Below are 7046 nucleotides of genomic sequence, written 5' to 3' on the forward strand. Positions count from 1 at the left end.
ATTTAAAGAACACAAAATTAGGCTGGGTGCGGTGGCTCATGCCTGTAATCCCAGCACTTTGGGAGGTCCAGGTGGGCAGATCACGAGGTCAGGAGATCGAGACCAGCCTGGTCAACATGGCAAAACCCGTCTCTAATAAAATACAAAAAATTAGCCGGGTGTGGTGGCAGGAGCCTGTAATCTCAGCTACTTAGGAGACTGAGGCAGGAGAATCGCTTGAATGTGGGAGGCGGAGGTTACAGTGAGCTGAGATCGTGTCCCTGCACTCCAGCCTGGGTGACAAAGCGAGATTCTGTCTCCAAAAAAAAAAAATTTCGAACAAAAATGTAAAGGAGGGAAATTCCAACAGTCGAGTTGCTGTTTCCATTTACACGTTGAACTTGATGAGCAGGGGTGTCAGATCTGCTTCTCTGGGGCAGAAACAGGAGCCGTATGTGGCAGGCCCGGGGACTATGCAGCCTCTTGGCCACCCAGGTGCACACACCTGGCCCCTGCTTGGTCAACTCAGCCCTCGAGCCTCTTCCTGACTAGGAGGCAGCCGTGTCCTCGTGGCCTCTCTAGTGGGTGAGGACAGGCAGTCACAATCCTCAGCTGCAAGCCGTTGCAGGATTACGAGATGTGGTTCTGACCCTCCCTGCCCCCAGAACCCCTGCCCCTGGCCTGGCGGCTGGATGCTGAGCCTCTCGTGGGGTGTGGGGCTGGGGTGAGGTTTCCTGGAGGCCACACGGGCTCAGCTGTCTCCATAAGGCCTCTTTTCCTGTTTGCTGCCATGTTCAGCAAGGCCACGTCCATCTCCCTACACCCTGTCGAAGAGGACCCAGTTCAGCTCCGAGTAGCCCCAGGCCCACCCAGGAAGGAAGGAATCAGGGTTGGTGTGAGCCAGCGGGTCTGAAGCCTTCATGGTAAATATTTTATGATGCTTCCTTTTCTATCTAGAAATGAAATTCAGTTCTTATAAGCTTCACATATAATTTCAGGGAAAAAATATCTAAGGCCCCAAAATATGTAAGCCCCAAACTGTGGTATAACAGAAAAATAAAAATAATTTATAGCAAAATGTTGTGGATTTCAAGTCCGTGAAGGCTCAGGTGTGCGGATGCCAGATGTAAAATGACCTTCAGGTTTCCCAAACGCCCCTGGGTTAGTACGGCTCCCACTGAGAACCTGGACCCTTAGCCAGCAGGCCGGGCATGGTCCACGTCCCCTGCCCTGTTGACAAGGGTGCAGGCCCCCCAGAGTCAGCCGATGACACCTCGGCAGAGACCCTCTGGTGGTGAGGGGGAACCCTGGGGAGGCCCTGTCTTTCCAGACAAGGTTGGCACTCACTGTCTCCCCTTCGCTGATCTGTCTCCCTGGCAGGTGGATGTAATGCCTGGAGCTACAGCAGCTATTTCATAACTATGAGGCAATGAGCAACGAAAGGCCAAGAGAATCACAAAAATGCCAGGCCTGACTCAAGCTCCTGCAGCACCTCCCGAACCTCTGCCTCCAAAGCACATGTCATATGGAAAACCCCGTGTGTTGATGGCGTCATGGTCACGGATCCTGTACTTACAGGCACACTCCTTTCTCTCTGAGCCTTCCCCAGAGTGTAGAGCCTGTTGGACACAGGAGCACTGGCCCCTGGCCTCTCCCAGCAGCACCACATGCCCTCGGGCTGTGGATAGGACCCCAGCTGACACTGCAGAGAGCTCAGTGTTGTCAGTCATGAATACTTACAGTCTGTGTCAAGATCCTTGAATTCCAGGTTCCCATCAGCGGTGGGAAGATCTCCATGGCACAATCTCTGGAATCTGCAAGTACGTCGCCTAGAAGGCCATGTCTGAGCAAATGTGATTAGAGTCAGGATGTGGAGGTGGTGCGACTTTCCTGGATTACCCAGGTAGAGTGTAAATGCAGACTAGTCCTCACGAGAGAGCTGGGGAAGCCTCAACATAGAGGTGGCCATGTGAGGACGAGGCACGGAGAACGGGCTCCTTGGGGCACCCAGAGCATTCCAGTGTTCATGCCTGTCCTGGGACTCCACTCCCTTGCTGGTGAGGGGTCCAGGCATTGCCAGGAGGAGCCCAGCAGGGCATCTGGGAGGCTTCCCCCTTCTTTGATGCCTTCGCCTGTCCAGGACACACCTGGTCCCTGCTGCGTGCTAGGCCCTGAGTCTGGTAGTAACAGGACGGACTTTGGTGCTGTTCCTTTCCCTCCTGGGATGGCCAGGAGTCACTGCAGCTGCTTGACAAACGTCACCCAGGTTGAGTGTTTTTAAAACCCTATATCTATTCTATGAAGGACAGAATATTAAAACATACATCAAAACCTTTATTTTTCTGTCAACATCAGATGTGCTTCCATTTGCCTGACTGCATCTTTCAGGTCTTGCTGAAATAAAATAGAATTTCAACTCCTGATTTTTATAGCAGAGTCTATCTAACCCAGGTTCTAATTTACCCAGGTTCCAAGTTTTATAGCAGGGTAATTTAGCCCAAGTTTTAAGTTACCAGTTGAGATGGAAATAGCCTGACCAAAATCCTCTGGGGACAGGGGAGGGTCACTTGGACTGCTGACCTTCTGAGCGATGTGCCCCCTCACAGAGAGTGTTTCCAGGAGCGTGTACCCTCATAGAGTGCTCCCAAGGTGCCCCTCCTCACAGAGTGCTACCAGGAGGGTGCGTTCATCACAGAATGCTCCCAGGAGAGTGCTCCCTCACCGAGTGCTCCCCCACAGAATGCTCCCAGGAGGGTGCTACCTCACAGAGTGCTCCCAGGAGAGTGCTTTCATCAGAGTGCTCTCAGGAGTGTGCTCCCTCTAAAAGAGTGTTCCCGGGAGGGTGTCACCCTCACAGTGCTCCCAGGAAGGTGCACCCTCACAGAATGCTCCCAGGAGCGTGCTCCCTCACAGAGTATTCCCAGGAAGGTGCTCCCATTTCACAGAATGCTCGCAGGAGGATGCTCCATCAGAGTGCTCCCAGGAGGGTGCTCTCGTCACAGAGTGCTCCCAGGAACGTGCCCCCTCACAGAGTGCTCCTGGGAAGAAGAAGTCCACCCTGGATTCTGCACCATCAGAGATCACTCCCCTTAAAGATGATGCTTGGGGAGAGATGGCTGCCTCAGTGCCAGGACTGGCCCTACAGTGGAAGGCAGCCCCAGAGGGACCCTGCCTGGATGGGGTTCCCTCCCCCGTTCTCTGCATTTCAAAGCAGGCTGTGTGCTTTTTTTTTTTTTTTTTTTTTGAGACGGAGTCTCGCTCTGTCGCCCAGGCTGGAGTGCAGTGGCCGGACCTCAGCTCACTGCAAGCTCGGGTTTACGCCATTCTCCTGCCTCAGCCTCCCGAGTGGCTGGGACTACAAGCGCCTGCCACCTCACCTGGCTAGTTTTTTGTATTTTTTTAGGAGAGACGGGGTTTCACCGTGTTAGCCAGGATGGTCTCGATCTCCTGACCTCGTGATCCGCCCATCTCAGCCTCCCAAAGTGCTGGGATTACAGGCTTGAGCCACCGTGCCCAGCCTAAGGCTGTGTGCTTTGACTTAAAGGCAGACATTTCACCATTTCACTCCTTCACATGGCATCCCTAGGCTCGCAGGTAGTTCTGGCCAGGGGATGGCCCTGGAGTGCCGCCCACCCTCCAACTGCCATCCTCCCTCCAGTCCCACTGCCGCCCTACCTCCAGCCGCACTGCCATCCACCCTCCAGCCTCACTGCCGTCCACCCTTCAGCCTCACTGCCACCCTCCCTCCAGCCACATTGCTGCTCTCCCTCCAGGTGCACTGTTGTCCTCCCTCCAGCTGCACTGCTGTCCACCCTCCAGCTGCCGCCCTCCCTCCAGCTGTGCCTTACAGGTGCGTTCCCAGATCCCTGGGGCCACAGGACTGGGCCTTGGCCTTGCCTCCTCCTCACTGCTGGGCTGCCCTGCAGGGGACTTGGGGCAGAGCAGGCCCGTGTGGATGACTAAGACAATCAGTTCACTCAGGGCAGAATATGCAGCGCTGGAGTCTTCCTGAAGATTTGCTGCGTGGGTTGGAATAACCAAGACAAGGGGACGTGAAGCACAGTCACGTGCCATCCAGCCGCGCTGTGGGAAAGGGCAGGCTGCATAGGCAGGGGCAGCCCTAGAAGATTAGAATGCGGGATTCTTTTTTTTTTTTTTTTGAGACGGAGTCTTGCTCTGTCTCCCAGGCTGGAAGTACGGTGGCGTGATTGCAGCTCACTGCAACCTCTGCCTCCTGGGTTAAAGTGATTCTCTTGCCTCAGCCTCCAGAGTAGCTGGGATTACAGGCGAATGCCACCACACCTGGCTAATTTTTTGTATTTTTAGTAGAGATGGAGTTTCACCATGTTGGTCAGGCTAGTCTCAAACTCCTGACCTCAGGTGATCTGCCCACCTCAGCCTCCCGAAGTGCTGGGATTCCAGGCGTGAGCCATCACGTCTGGCCAGAATGCTGCATTCTTACTGTACCTTTTAATGCACAAACACCTACCACCATGTTACAGCTGCCAACAGGATTCAGGAGTCACATGGGGTGCAGGTGTGCAGCCCAGGAGCAACAGGCCGGCCCGTCCAGGCATGTGCCACACACTGATATTCACACAGTGGCAAAATTGCGCGACACATTTCCCAACGTCTCCCCATCGCTAAGTGGCAGCTCATTGTAAAAGCTGAAGCCCAAGTCGGGACTTGGACACAGAGGCCTGCGGGGTGGCAGGGCTGACTCCACAGGAAGCAAACCCTTGCATAGAAGCCCCACGTGGCAGATGGTCCAGGCCCCAGACAATAACCCGGTGGGGTGTGGAGTGGGACCTGCCCCTCCTGCCACCCTGGAAGGGTCTTATGGGACACAGGGCACTCCTTACTGGGCGCACAGTGGGCCCACGAGGCCTCCTTCTTAGGTTGCAGCCCTGGGGCCCCTCAGTGAGGAGTTAATTGGCAGGGCCGGGGTGGAGGTGATGCTCAGGTCAAGGCCAGGTGTGCACCTGGAGCTTTCCTGAACATCACTCAAGGTAGGTGGGCCTTGGGGGCTGCCACCTCTGCACCTGGCTCCTGCCCTCTGAGCTCCTGTTCATTCGGGCACAGCCAGGGCAAGGTCAATCCCACAAGTCCCTGCAGGGCCAGAACTCTCTGGCATGAAGGCGGGAACTAAGAACATCTATGCAGAAAACCCCGTGGATGTGAGGGAAGGTGGCCACGGGGTCACTGGGGGTGGGACGACAGGGAGCCATGTGACATCCCCAAGAACAAAGCGGCACAATGGGGCATCGGACAGAGCCAGGAACTGGAGTTTCCATGGGGAGAGGTGGCGCTGGGGGAGGGGGCTGGGCAGAGCCGGGGGCTGGGGTTTCTATGGGGGGCTGGGCAGAGCTGGGGTAGCAGCAGGGCTGGGAAGCTGGGACCTGCTGTGCTTCACTGCCTGGGTGATGGCACCCAACAGCGTGGGGCCGCCCAGGTGCCCAGCATCCCACGGCGCCTGCAGGAGGGACACACGGCTGTAGGGGGTCAGCCTGGGTGAGCCCGGCCCCCCAACGCCACACAGAACACACGACCACAGTTTCATCCAAATCAAGGCTGTATTTATCATCACTGATTGATATGGGAACAGAATATTCCAAACAAACGGAGTCCACCGTGGAAACGTGGCTGAAACACAGAACTGAGCAAAGCAAGTGGCTCAACAGCTGACCCTGAAGGCTGGGAAGCCTGGCAGGGACACAGCCCAGACGTAGGGGAACACAAAAGGCCTCAAGGGGGGCAGGGCATGGGGGGGCTCATGTGGGTGAGGGCAAAACCCAAACCGAGAGGAAGCCAGGCCAAGGGCCCGGGAGGCGATGCCCACACCAAGGTGACGCTGATGCCTCAGGCGAAAGAAAACACACAACGGTGATTTTTTTTTTTTTTTTTTGTACTCAGCCTTTAGACTCTTGCACTTCTTATTTTATTTTATTTTTTTTGAGGCGGAGTCTCGCTCTGCCGCCCAGGCTGGAGTGCAGTGGCCCGATCTCAGCTCACTGCAAGCTCCGCCTCCCGGGTTTACGCCATTCTCCTGCCTCAGCCTCCCGAGTAGCTGGGACTACAGGCGCCCGCCACCTCACCCGGCTAGTTTTTTGTATTTTTTAGTACAGACGGGGTTTCACCGTGTTAGCCAGGATGGTCTCGATCTCCTGACCTCGTGATCCGCCCGTCTCGGCCTCCCAAAGTGCTGGGATTACAGGCTTGAGCCACCGCGCCCGGCCTAGACTCTCGCACTTCTAAACCTCCACCGATCTGGTCTACAGATTCCGAGAACACTGCACCATCTACACAAACGTCCACAGAATCGCCCTTCCGGCTGGAGCTGGCCAGTCCTGAAGCCCACAGGAGCCGCCCAGGAGTGCTGTTCTGCTGGCCCAGGGGCCCTGATGGGGGTACCCAACCCCTCCACGGACCCAGGGGCTGGGAGGTCGCTGGCGGAACCTTCCTCCCCCCACCAGCGGCGGGAGCGCTTGCATAGTTGAAGGAAAGTTGCTGCCATTAAACTTCTGAGAATGTTTACAACCGGCAGCGCCTGGGTTTTTGTGACCATGTTAGACAAACAACCAGAGGGGTTTCTGGAAACCAATTTATAAAGTCTATCTAGATTAAGAATTTAATAATGTCATATATTTATATCAACAGACTATTTACACGTTTCGTTTGCTTTTTAAAAAACAAACCAAAAAAGAAATTCTCTTACACTTCTGCATAATAAGGCAAAAAACAAAGTTTTGTACATTATTATTATTTTAATATAGATCTGTAACTTCGGTTCCAAGTACCAAGGGGGGGCCAGGGCTGGCCTGAGTGGGGGCCTCACAGTGCGCTGGACAAAGTGACCGGTTTTTCTCCATAAATAAGACAAAGAAACCCTGGGGATCTGGAGAAGGATCTGAGGCCATTAAACTGCAAATCCCAACCGAAAACGAAGAAGCAAAAGTTTCTTTTTTGGTTCTTTTAAACGTCTAAATAGCATAAAATTAAGAAAAATACAAATCCATTACAAACACTTCTCATTTGTGGGGGGAAAAGGTACAAACGCGATTTTTTTT

This window comes from Colobus angolensis, unplaced genomic scaffold (genome assembly GCF_000951035.1).
Source record: "Colobus angolensis palliatus isolate OR3802 unplaced genomic scaffold, Cang.pa_1.0 Scaffold115, whole genome shotgun sequence".
NCBI lineage: Eukaryota > Metazoa > Chordata > Mammalia > Primates > Cercopithecidae > Colobus > Colobus angolensis.